This window comes from Alligator sinensis, unplaced genomic scaffold, assembly GCF_000455745.1.
Source record: "Alligator sinensis unplaced genomic scaffold, ASM45574v1 scaffold54_1, whole genome shotgun sequence".
Lineage (NCBI taxonomy): Eukaryota > Metazoa > Chordata > Crocodylia > Alligatoridae > Alligator > Alligator sinensis.
In genome coordinates this window covers 2,066,346-2,080,240 of record NW_005841962.1, presented here as the reverse complement: position 1 = coordinate 2,080,240, position 13,895 = coordinate 2,066,346, and the positions used below count along the sequence as shown (strand labels likewise).

The following is a 13,895-nucleotide window of genomic DNA, read 5'->3' as shown; positions in this document are numbered from 1 at the left end:
TGCTCCCATCACTCTAGCATCTGAGCATGCTTTTGATTATTTTAGTGCATATGGGCACTTCAGTATACCTCTAATCTAATGCCATAAGATGGGACCAACCCTCCTCCACTGATTTATACCAGCTCAGATCTGGCCTCTGGTTTTCAGAGAGTGAGAGAAATAAGCAGCTCACCACTGACTCTACACATGCATTAAGTTGTGCCTACTGAGGTGCAGAGGAAGATACGTTTCCTGTCTTTCTGACACAAGTGCAAGTGTGTGGGGCTGATCCTGACAATTAAACAGGGAGATGGCTGGCAAAGGAAAAGATTTACATCAGAAGGGGCTTCAACTAACAAAGAAAAGCAATGAATATAGACAGATTAGCTTGATTAGCTCCATACAGGTGCTACGGAAATCCACAGTATATTGTTTATGCTTAGGGTTACTATACAGCTGCATTATCCCTGACATGCCCTCTTTTTGGACCCTCCAATCTCCATCCAGGCAGTTATGAACCAATGTCCGGGATTTTGCTCTGCTCTGCTGGTGGGAGTGGGGCGAGGGCGATTGGAAGCAGTGGGTGCATGTGTGTTTGCACGTACACACACATGTGGCTGGTGTGCAGCCAGGCAGGTCATGGAAGCAGCTCCGGCATGCAGGTAAGTCTGTGGGGGGCGGGGGTTGGAGGGCCAGGGCTTGGGGACTGTCTGGGGTGGGGGAGTGTCTGTGTGGCAGGGGTGTGTGGAGGGAATGGGTAAGTGACGGGGGCAGTGCTGCCGGCACTGGGGAAACTGTCCAGGTGCTGGGGCTATGGCAGGCCAGAGAGGTGGGGGGCAGGCACCTGCCCCTCCAGTGGGGGAGGGGGCAAGGGGACCCTTTGAGAACAGCGGGGAGCTCTGTGTCCATGCCGGTGGCACCAGGGTCAGTGCCCGTGCTCACGGGGCTGGGCCAGCTGGGAAATGCTGCCTGTAGGGGGTTGTGGCCTGGTGCGGTGCTGGAGTCCCCAGCCCAGGACAGGGGTTGCCACAAGCATCCCCTCTTCCCTCCTGCCCGTGCCAGGACTGGACTCGCCCTGTCACCGCCCACACAAATTGGAGCCAGCTGAGGGGAGTAGGGGGCTCTGGGTCGGGAGTGAGGAGCACTGTCAGTGCCAGGGAACTGCGGGTCAGGAGAGAGGGGCACCAGCATGACTTGGGGGAGGTGGGAGGAAAGGGACTGCGGGTCAGGAGTAACAGGCACCAGTAGTGCCACGGGTCTGCAGGACAGGTGTGAGGGTCAGCAGCAGGGATTGGGGTCTGCGGGTTTGAAGTGAGGGGCACCAGCAGAGCCTGGGGGGGATGAGGGACTGTGGGTTGGGAGTGAAGGGCACAGGCAGGGCCAGGGGTCTGCAGGTCAGGAGTGAGGGGCAGCAGCTTGGATGAGGAGCTGCAGGTTGAGAGCGAGGGGCACTCGCAGGGCCAGGGGGCTGTGGGTGAAGAGTGAGATGCCCCTCTGACAGGTGTCCTCTTTTTTGAACCGGACATATGGTAACCCTATTCATGGTAGAACTATGTTCTGAAAAAAACTAACCCCCTTTTATTTGTCAGCACCTACTGCAGCAGAAGTGTTTCTAGTGATGGTGCAGAGGGAAAGGTTAGGACTATGACCCTGGACTGCCAGCAGCCAGCAGGGAACAACACACAAGCCTTGAAGATGCCCCCAAACATCAAAAATATATTGGGTTTTTAATTACATCAATAATACAGACAAGCCTGCTTTCACCCCATAATGCTAGCAAAATGCTTGGACAAAGTTAATTAATTTGGGGGGGGAGGAGAAGGGGGGGGGCTGCACTGAAGTGTATTTTTATCTTAAGCTAATATTCCTTTATACTTTGCTCACAGACAGGAACAAGGCCAACCCATCACACAGACCCTGTTAATACTGCAAAACCTTTACATATTCAATGCTGGCAATTCAATCCTGTCACATGTGCCGAAGGAGCCAAAACAAATCCTCTTACTATAGTGATTAGCCCCATTCCAGGATGGATCCAAAAAGGACGCAGTGGTGTGCTCACACCCACCTTTCAGATCACCCCATGGGAGCAGTAGCCAGAGACTTTTTTAAGTCCCTGAATCAGGTAGAAATCTCCCCTCTCCCTTTCGCTCTGTGGTCAGAGGCATCTCCCTTCCCTTCCTATTCTCCTCCTCTGCTGCCCACTGCTGCCACTGTTATCACTGTCTCTGGCTGCCCCAGGGGCAAGGGAAGCTCCAGAGCTGTTCTTGCTCTGCTCCAGCTGGGACAGTAGCCGTGGTGGCAATGGACAGGCCCTCCTCCCTGCCTGATCCTCCCCCCTCAGTGCCAGCCTGGGAATGGGCTCAGGGAGGGGGACCTTGCCTGCCACTACCACTGTCCCCAGCAGTAAGGCACTGCACAGCAGCTTGTACAATGGCAGAGGCAGGTGGGGAAAGGGGGTGAATGGGAAAGGACAGGTGCTGAGCCTCATAGTGCCAGTTGTTAGTCCTGCACCTCCTTTTATAAAATCCTGGATCTGTCCATGGCCCCATTAATTTTAAAGATATTGTCCCTAGAACAAGGTAATCAAGATTTATTTCTGTGACCTCTAATGTCAAAGGCCACTTCTGGGGATTACACAAAAATCTAGTTACCACGGCCTGAACATACTGACAACAAATAATAGGAATGCAGAAACGTCACCCAACAGACATCTCACTGAAATGCTGAAGAAAGTAGTGAGGGAAAGAACTTTAACTCTCGGGAAGACTGTAGTACTAAGCTAAATACTTCATTAGAATGATTCCATGGTAAAAACATTGACACTAAAGGAAACAAACAGTTCTTATCTATTTTTCTGAAGCTAACTTGCCTCAGGGGGACAGTATAACTATTTCCAGTTTGCTTGCTCAATTTTCTTGGTACATTTACAAATGCTAATTAACACTGTTTTGGGGGTGTTGGTTGCAGCCTTGTTGTTCTAAGGCCATAGCATTAACTCTTATCCCCTCTGATCTTCCCTGCCAGGCATCTGTATTTTCACAGACCTGCATTGGCTTCTATTCAGCCCTAGCGAACAGATAAATATGAGCAGACTCTCCCCATGTCTGAAGAGAGCTTGCAAAGAACAATTTTTCCAACTACTCAGTGGGCTAATAAAAGATATCACATTTACCCAAATAGCCTTGTCTGCCAGTGAACACTGTTGGCTTTTACTAAGAATTTGAGCTAAACTGCAATAGTGATAGTAACATTAACCCTTTTCACAAAAAAGGGGACACTCATCCCATTATGCTTTAACAGAAGATACTAAGATTTCTGATAAAATGCCTGTTTCACTAAATAGGGCACGGTAGTTAGGCATATTAGTCTGAAGTCAGGTAGAAGGTAGGTCAGGATAGCTTTAAGGTGTTATCTTGCCCTGCCTTGTACCTAAATAAGGCATGTTGATGCAGAAACAGCTTTAACTCTGCATGTCAATGAAAGATTATATTCTGAGGATTTTAAAGCACGATTTTACTCAAGAAGAGAATAGAATGAGTGGGTGAAATTGGCTGAAAATAAAGGGACAGGATTTATTCAGTAAGACAATCTGATCTGCTGATTTCAGTTACAAAAATAAGTTCCCTGGACTGTTATACTCCTGTTGGGCCTTGGAGAAGACGACAAAGTATAAAAGAATGAGCTTTTCCCCACATGCTCTTTGAATTTAGGATTATCCCTTTTTTAATAAAATGAGATTCTTGCAGAAACGTGTGCACACAAAAAATCATGACTACTGAAATATCACAGAATATTAACACAGTTACCAAAATGAAACATGCTGAAGTATAACTGCTATACAGAATATTGTAGAGGAATATTTTGTTAATAGCTAAGAGCCGTTTCCATTAACATACAATTTCATGGCCACAATCTTATCAAGGAAACAAATGACCGGAGAATGAAACTACTATTCAGAGACAAAATACAGTGTTGTCACTACATGCACAACTGTCATCATATATATGCAGTTAGTACAATAATTGTTGCATCTATCTATCTATCTATCTATCGATAGATACACACACACATACACACACACACACATCTATCCAAAGTATAATTTTTGCCATTTTAAAAATTCAAATACAGGACAAAAATTATAAAGGAAGAATCTGAATTGCAGTTTTTCCCCCTAGATAACTTGTCTTTTTTATTTTTAAAGGTACCAGTGTGCAACTGGTAAAATAAAACAGGGTGGAGTGCAGTTTATTTGAATCTCATTATCACCATGGAAAAGGATAGTGAGTGGAAGAACATCTAAAAAAAGAAAAAAAACCCCAACAAACCACAATATTTTTATGCTTCCACACCAAAACAGGCCCAATACTCTCAAGTTCAAAGTCAAGTTAAAACCTCTCAAAATAATAAATTAAACAAGGCTGCTACACTATAATGATCCCTCCATGATTTGCAAAGTACAGTGTTTTGTCACTAATGCTCCCCATCCCAGTAATAAAATTAAGTAATATGAAGCAAAATTACCCCTTTGGGCAAACAGACAAAGGCAACACTGTTTGATGATGAGAGAGGTTAAATACTAGAGGAAGTAGCCAGTTTATAGAGCGCAGAAGGCTCTTTGTCTGAAGGACCTACACTGGTATTACTCTTAGCAAGCTCATCTGACCTCAACTCATACGAGATGCTATCGCTGAGTTCGCCACAATTCACCAATGTACTCTTCCTACAAATACCTCCATACCACCACCCTCACCTGGCATACGTTTCAGAGCTGTTTATGGAAGGCCACTACCTTCTCCTCACACTAAATCAGCTTTCAGGCCCGTGTTTGTCATAATAGTTATACAATGAGTCAGAGTATTTGCTTTACTGTGATGCACGCAAACCTTTCTGAGTAACTACCTGATTATCGTGTTGTAAAACCTGATCTCCCTTCCTTAACCTCACTTAGCTACTTTGATACCTCCTTTATTACCTCATGTCCAAATTTAGCATCAAGCTCTCCAAATGCAGGGACCATGTTGTCAGCACTGAGATACTGTAGTAACACACGCCACAAAGATACCCAGGTAGTTGTGGCCCACCTTTTTGAAAGTACCTACTAATAATTCAGAGTGCCCAACTTTGAGATACCTTAAAAGGGCTTATATACTATTTGTTGCTTACTATAAGAAAAGGTTCCAGAGACCAAACTGATTGATTATGGTGAATGTAATTAGTGACACAGTATATGTTGCCAGTCTTTGGTCTGTTACAGTGCTATAGCTATTCAAATGGAGTAAGCTCAAAATGACTGTGTAAAGGTCCTATATTTACACTCTCTGCTGGTTCATAACAAATTAAGCAATATACCATTCTCTGTGTTCATTAACATCCTGCAAAACAGACTCTTTCAGTTTCTCATTCCATTCAGAACAATTAAGTTCAGAAACTCAGGAAGCTTAAAGACATCTTGAACAGCAATGGGATTACCATGTAGTTCTCTCTTTCTGAAAAGCTTCCATCCCTAGCACTGAGTATTTTTGATTCACAGATTGTCAAAAAGGCAGAAAAATCTCCATTCTTATGATTCATCATAATTAATGTTCATATTCAATTTCGACATAAATGGATATTCTATGTTTTGTCCCATTTTATTAGGACACAAGCTAATAAGGGTAAAACATACACAGCATAACTTGGACTGAATTTTCTAAAGGTGACTGTTTAGGCTCCCTTCCAGAGTTTGACATTAGGTTTTGACAGACCAAAGCACCCAAGATCATTAGCCGCTCTTGAGAACTGGAGCCTATTTCTCTGTAATGACACATTTTACACTTTGGGATATTATAAAAAAAGAAAAAATAATAACTACTGATACCCACTTTGTTTGCTGAGAAGAGACAGTCATTATTACTATTTTTACTCAAATATCTACTGTTGCTATAGTATACCCTTCCAAAAATGAATTTCAGAGTTGCTGAAAGATTGACCACTATTTAATATTTTGAAATATTGTCAGATGGGCTCTAAGAAATGTCTGTGTGCTCTCAGGAAGATGGCACTGGATATGATGAATAGGCCCAAGTTCATACTCCTTATATTATACAGAACTCTGCAAAAAGCTGATAGCAAGCTACAGTGAAAAAACTACAAGTGTGGGTCCTACCCAACCTCCCAGAGCATGAGCCTGGTAAGTAAGAGGCAACAGATTAGAAGGAAGTCTAGAAATGACAGATTTTCAAAGAGCTCTGAGTGTGGAGTGAATCAGGCTGTCACAAGGACTAGAAGGTTACTAGCAGCCCTCTTCTTCTGTCTTTCCACCCACAGCTCCGTGGGTTTGTGGCAAAGTCAGGAAGTATGAACTGCGCCCATTGCACTCTATTGTCCCAGTAGGTTTTCCAGTGGTGGCCAGTTGTGGCCTTCCATTTTATTTGTTGTTTTGGATTACAAAATCAAAATGCAAAGGAATTGGGGAAAAGGATCCAAGACTGGTTATCACTTCAGTTTCTCTGACTAGATGGCCACACAGACAACTTAATTCTGGGTTAGGTTGGCCTGGCCCCATGGTTCAATGCGATATGGATCCATTGTGAGTTGTCCAGAAATCGCTTTGAGAAAGCAAGCTTAATCTAAATCAGTTAAGTCTGATACTACATCCATCCAGGTTTATCTTAAACTGGTTGCAGCCACTTTGAAAGTGGTTTATGTGCACTGAACTTCTGTTGTGTTACAGATTTGAACCAGTTTCTGATCACTGATACCGGTTTAGGTGCAATTTCTGTCCCTAGTCATTCAGTTCTGGAGATTTTGGCTGAACTATGTTCTCCTCCTCCTCCTCCAATCTAATTACTAATGGAAGTGTTTCCATTTATATTATATTTAAATCAAAACCTACCATTTAGAGTGAAATATTCTCTGGAAATTTGAATCTCTAATTCAGTCTTTAAGGTGCCACGGTGCCTTACCCTCTGCCTGACTTCAGACTTACACGAATAACTACCTCTCAACAATTTTCGGAATCCAAAAAAACAGCTGCGTGACCACACATGAGAACCTAAAAATGACTGGCTTAGAAAGCAAAGTGGAACTGCAAGATCTAGTCTCCTTTCATTGTTCATTAAAAGAAATATAAATATATTTATATTGATTATACATAATATAACCAAGTAAATGCTATATTAAGCCTTTATTAATAAAATAAATAATAAATAATGATCAAATTAATTATTGTCATGATTAATTATAATGGAACATTAGCGATATGATTGATATAATTAATATAGTCCCTTTGTTTTAGCACTCTAAACTGTACTAATAATAAAGGCTAGGATGTTTAACATCTTTACTTGATAGCACTCTCTTAAAATGAAAATGTCAACATCCAACCAATTTCTAAAATAACACAACCTGAGTTTTAGATACCAACTTTCCCTTGCAATCTGTCGATTCCTTTGGCTTTACAATCCCATTTGTCTGAATTTGTAATGGGTCTCTTCTCTTGAGTTGCAGCATTACTGCCTGATTCTAAAAAGACTTTAATACACACACAAAACTTTTACAAGATCAGGAACTTAAAGATGCAGCGTAAATTGAACTGTCCAAAGTGGTGCACACCCAGGCCCTGTATAAATGAGTCTCATGTGCCATGACTATCTAACTGACTTTGCAGAGAAATGATTCTCAACCAAGGTGCTGTGGCAATGTTAGCACTGTTAAGTGTGCAAATGTGATTCACAAGACAAATCCAGAGATTTCAAAAAGGAACTCCTACTAGTGTTAAAAGTCCTCCTAAGTCCCATTGTGGTCTTTCTGAGTTTTTTGCAACAGGAGAACTGCTCTACCATTTTTCTGTAGTTATAAAACAAGTAAAAACTAAGCTGGCATTTTCTGAGGAGTGCCTCAAGTCTAACAAGGGGTGCTTTGAGTCTAAAAAGGTTGAGAACCACCGATGTAGAGGAAACTGTAAAACCAACAAGGTTAAAAACAAAACAAAACAAAAAAAACACACACAATGTAAAGCCACTTCTGTAATCTTTTTCCTGTTCTGGTAATCTTAGGTGTTACTTTTCACCACAGCAAATATTCCTCAAAGAAATATAATATTTTACAACCATTGGAAAATTTCAAGAAGGCCATCTTCTAAATAGTAATACAGCTAGGTAATTAACATTTATTCCTAAATCTATTCATCTTTAAAATATAAACTGCCCACTGGAAGTCATTTTATCTTCTTCATTAAATATTCAGGTTATGATGATTCAAAAATAAAAAAATATGTGGTTGCAATACAGTTCACCAAACAATGTAGTGTTACTGATTATATAGATTCACTTTTTCTGTAACTGAAGGAAAACCCAATCTATCTCAAGTGATGATGTGATAATAAGAGAACTTATATAGTCATAGAATTATATAAACTGGAGAACTATATGCTTTAGAATCAGAAAGATTAAGGACTCGATGCTCCTCTCCTGTGGGGCCTGTCTACACTTGAAAGTTATTTCAGATGAAGGTAGGGCATGAGTGTAAAGTGCAGTATTTATTCCTGAATAACGTGTTAAACAAGCCTGTATGCAATCAATAACAGCTCTAAGCTAACTTTATGGAGTTTTTTGGATGTTTAAATATTGTGAAAGGAGAATCAGGCATAAATTCCCAATCTGCAGTTCAAAGTGTAATGAATTCACCAGCCCCAGTTCTTTTTCTAACAGGTAGTATAACTCTATCCCATGTGGGCAGCTGCAAAAGGGGGGTTCTAGTTCACAAGGACCCAATGTGCAAAAGGGATTACCATCTCAGAAGGATGCCACTTTTTCACACCTCTCAGGCATAAATTACCGGGACAAGCATTTTTGGGGTGCTGCAGTTACATGCCCAGATATTCTGGAGACGAACCCTGGTGTATTTGCTCAGGCAGAACCTTCACTGTCATTGACAGGAGATTTGCCTAAACAAGGACAGTAGGATTAGATCCCTGAAAAATACTTACATGTCAGCATTTTAGAAATGTAGGGTGGGGGTGGGCTGGTGTGGCACTTTATATTTGCCTTGTTTTCTGCAGTCATCCAAACTCACTTGCATTTTCAGGGAATTTGTACAACTCTCTTCCAAACAGAAGATTGTGGGCAATTAAAGTGAATTCAGGATTTTGAGGAAAGGCCATATTTGGGGAAAATGCCAGTTGTTATTAGCGTTTTCAGAATATAAAAAAGTTCCCTGCACAAGGCAGTTCACAGTCCAGATACAGGTTACAGTATTGTCCTGTTAGAGAAAGCGCTTCCCAGGCTCAGGGATAGGGCAGGGTGACTGTGAAAGAGAGAGAGACAGAGGCAGAAGCGGGGACAGACGAGACAGAGGCAGGAGGAAGGAAGGGAGAAAAGCTCAAGAGCTTGAAATAGCAGTTTGCATCTTGTACGACAATCCATCGCGTGACTCATCTTCACTCCTTGTTTATTCTGCTTCCTGAAATGGGCTAAGCCACGCATGAAAAATGATTGTCAGCTGCTCCAACAGAAGCTGTTTATTGTTGGCTCCTTCCGAACGAGGCAACCAGATTATACAACACGCTGGAAACTTTGCTAGGAAACAACTTCGACTCTTACCAACTTGTGAAACTTCCCAAAAGGAGAGCGAGGGATAAAAATTGGGAGCCCTCTGCCCCACACTTTTTCTTCTCAGCTGAAACAAATGACACCAGGAGAGTTGGGGAAGTAGGCAGGTGGCCAAGTTACCGCTGAAGTTAGAGAATGTCCTTCCCAGATCAAGAGCTCTTATAGCATGGATTGCCTCTGCATGGGGTTTTGCCTGCAAACACACCACAACGGAAAGGAGTAGTAGCAACAAGTGACAAAGTGAAAATAAAAGAAAGTTACTTTGCCCTTTGCAAGAACTTGTCAGAACTGACGCTGCCTGGTCCTACCAGCCACTTACTGCCAGACTCTGCATCACTGTTCTCCTATCGCTCACCCTTAGGGATTGTATATACATGGGTTAAGAAATAAGCATATCCCACAGAGGGGAAAAGTACATTACCTCAGCATGGGCAGCCATTACATAGGACTATATTGAAGAGGTTTTACTACAACTCACATGATTCATCTGGCCTACAACTCCCATAATTCACTTGCTTATGCTTTCTTTTTAACTCTTAGTTGCCCAGAAAAATACATAACGATTTCAGTGATCAGGATTAGGAAGGGAAGGATGGTTGTAGGCCTGAAATGATGATAATAAAAAGGAAAGTGGGAGAGATTTTGTTTTTTTTTTAATGGTGAACTTTTCTGTTTGATGAGAAAGTTCAACTGAAAGTGAAAGAAGAAATACAACTGATTCTGACAGGAACCAAGGAAAATCCAGGGCAAAGGAAGGATAGTCATAATACTAATTGTCTGTCATGTGTTGGGTGAAGGCAGTAGCACAACAACCCTGTGTAAATTGGAAATAGACTTTATTATAAGATCATGCTTCCTTCAGAAATCACTACTGATGGGCAGCTCTAAAATACTGAGAAAGGTGAAAACATCCCAAACTCATGGATACCTTGGCCTAGATTAGATCCGCATTAGTGATCTAATTTCTGCACCATCCTGGGTGCTGGAGGGATAAGATATTATCATCGCCATCATTGCCATTTAATAATTAATACCTAGCTCTTATGTATTGCCTTTATCTACAGACTTTGTATCCCTTTACAAAAGAAGAATGTAACACGCAGAGCAGGGGAATTGAAGTGCACATGGTCTCGCATTTAATTATTGGTAAAGCTGGGAAAAGCAGTTATGTGTCCAATCTCAACAGCAAACACTCTACTTGGGAAATTGCACTGCCTCAGTGAATCAGATATTGTCTTCTTTCTGCTTAGCTTTTTCAGCTTCCTTGTTTTTCTCTGTCTTCTTTTTTCTATGCAATGGTCAAATTCATAGCTACAGTGCCTGCAGAGAGAAATAAATCATTATTGGCCTCATATATAACTTAAGGGCAACAAAGATGGCTGTTAGTACACACCAGGGAAACAATCTGAAAGTAATAGCAGGTAGACATTACTTTAGACTCATTCAGCTATCAAGTAATAGGCTCCTTAAACAGACTAAATTAAACATTCTATTTATCTCCAGAAAAAGCCATCTTTTTTTTCAATTCAACAGTACAAAAACTTGTTTTCAAAACAATCTGTGGCTTTTGCTTATCTTTATTGCTTAACAAAGCATTGAGTACCTTTATTTAAGGAAACGGAATAAAAGATATTTCCATTATACAGATTTGTGTACATCTCCACACATCATTGATTATCAAAGGACATGTACCAAAGTAAATTGCCACCCATATGATTAGAGCATATATGATACCCTACATTTTTATGATGCTTTTTTCAACAAATGTGTACCAAGTGACGGAAAGATCTGCTTAAAAAATGATTCAACCAAATATGTAAAGATGAGAGAGCCTCAAGCTAAAACTCACTCGTAGCAATTGCCTGTAAAGATCAAAAAGGGATCTTTCAGACTGGCGGAGACTTTCAAATAGAAATTACTATTATTGTTCAGTTTATTGAGAGGTAGTTAGCCATGTTATTCTGCAGTCAGGCAGGAGGCATGGTAGAGATGCCCCTGATAGACTAACTGAATCAGAAGTGCATAAGCATCTGATGAAGTGAAGTCTTGCTCATATAAGTTTATACATCTCTGATTTAGTTAGCCTATCAGGAGCATCTCTACTCTGCCTTCTGCTCAGTGCATTATTATATCTCCTACAGGTCCCAACCTAGATGACTGCTCTATTAGGACAAGGCTAAGCTTGGTGCAGTGATCCGGGGGACTCACCATGTTAAGTGATACTAACATGACTCATCTTCTGTCTTTCCTTCCTTTCTGTAATGTGCATACAGGAAGGTATGCTTACTGGCCTATCATCTCTACGTTTGCACTGCAGCATGCTGAGCTACAAAAAGTCTTTTTATATGAAAAACAGCATCATCACAAGTACAGCTAAAAGGCATGACCCTCTCGTTGGTATGGTTAAATTTGAAAGAGACTTCTTTGTGAGCATAAGTGATCATTAAAATGATCAGATGAAGAAAGCTCAAGTTTGCACAACATGGGTCAGAAAAGTGGAGGAAGTCTGCCCAAGTCAGTCAAGCAGCCAGGGACCCATGCCAAATGGGGCAGGATGCTTAGTGTGCCTGCCCTTTTCAGAGGAAAAGCTGCCTAGCTAAGGAGAGGAGCTCCAGACAGCAGGGTAGTGAAGCTCCTGAAAGAACAAGGGATCAAGGCACTCTGCGGGCCTGGAGAACAGGGAAATATTATCCAGGTACAGAGAAATTGGTTTATGCAGTCAAGTGGCCATTAATTTATGTTGATGCTTTTGCTTGAGTCAAAAGCCCTGATCCCTGTTGGTGGCAGGCTCAAGGCACATTCAGTGAGCTGGTACCTTGGAGGGAGCTGTGAGTAGGGTACAGAGGGTCATACCCTCTCCCCTCAGCCAGGAGGAGAGGCTGAGCAGGGTACAGACGGCCCTGTGCCCAGGTGAGAGAAGGGGCTGAGTCAGATACAGGGGCCTCCTCCCCACCCGCAGCCAGGAGGAGAGGCTGAGCAGGGCACACAGGGTCCCCCCAGCCCAGAGGAGGGGTTGAGAGGGAGGACCCCTATAGGGAGTCCTCCTCGCAGCGTGGAGGAGGAGCAAAGAGGAAGAGAACATCAGAAGTGATAAGACCTGTGAGGCTTGGAGCGTGGTGTAGGTGTGGATGGAGCTACATACTTGGCTCTTAAGACCACAGTAACCCTGGAGGGACCAGTTAGCAATTTGAAAGACTAAAATTCACTCTATGGCCCATGGGCAGCCTCCCTTTCCTAATCTTTAATAGGAACAAGGTGTGATGGGCAAGTAATCAAGGAACTGCTGTCTTAGAGCTTAAGCCAGGCAGGAGCCATATGGCCACCAGGAGGCATCATGGCTGCCCTTGGGGCCACCGGGTGCTGGGTGCAAAAAGTGCCTGTGGCAAGTGCAGTTTAGTGATGTAACTGAAGGACAGGATGCAATCTGTCGTGCGTCTCCAGGCTTCTGTGAAGACTTGCAACATAAAGAGGAAGAATGCTGGCCGATAATTTCCATATCTTATGCTTACTATTTGTTGTCACGCAATTCCATAGCACTTTGCACTGTAAGGATAGCTCGAATGAGCACTCCCCATGCTCATGATAGGAACTGAATGCAGTTTAGAACAGTGGTGCTCGACCTTTTGGCCCCATGGGGCAGATGAGTGATGCAGGGCCAGTCTGTGGGCTGCATTCCTTGTGGGACTGGGTCCCAGGCCAAATAGACCCAACCCTGTGTGCCTGAATTGGGCCCAGTAGGCCAGGATCTTTGGCAGCAGGGGAGTGGCAATTCACACAGCTACCATTCCCCTACAGCCAAATTTTCAGACTCATGGGGAGGATGATGGGACAGATGATACCACTTCACAGGCTGAATCTGGCCCATGGGCCAGGGGTTGAACATCCCAGGTTCAGAATGATCTATTCATATGCAGTGTACAGTATAGCTCTAAAGCCCTTGAAACAATTGCTATCCCACTTGTTCATTAGTGTTGCAAAGGTTTAGGTTCCTTCCTCATTCTCCTCTCACTAACATATCAATACTGTAGTCTCCTGCTTGTTTTTCTTATGGTTTGCCTCTTGCAAGTTATTGTAGACCTTTTCATTTACATCTATCCAGTTACATACATTTTCAAATATTTGAACCAATTTCCACAAAGTTCCATAGGAATTTTGCCTATTATATACCATGCCCTCTTAAACCAATAATCAGCATTCTTACCCAGCAGCTTAAATATTTGTTTAAATCTAGGTGAAAGAATGGAAAGGACCCCATTAATATTTATTTTGGATTTTAGCAATAATGGTTCAGGTTGCTGAGCACTGGATTATGAAATCCCA

General features: G+C 42.5%; 1 protein-coding gene across 3 annotated transcripts in view; it reads right to left on the bottom strand.

The window, feature by feature from the left end:
- FYCO1 (FYVE and coiled-coil domain containing 1) overlaps positions 1–10,043 on the bottom strand; it is a 91,339-nt gene extending 81,296 nt beyond the window's left edge. For 2 of the 3 annotated variants that reach the window (XM_025200253.1, XM_014518520.2), the window contains exon 1: positions 9,997–10,043. The gene's annotated coding sequence lies outside the window, so the exon portion shown is untranslated. Of the gene's footprint in view, positions 1–9,566; positions 9,768–9,996 lie in introns of those variants that run through there. The other variant, XM_025200252.1, reaches the window with a different exon arrangement.
- Between the last annotated feature and the right edge of the window lie 3,852 nt (positions 10,044–13,895).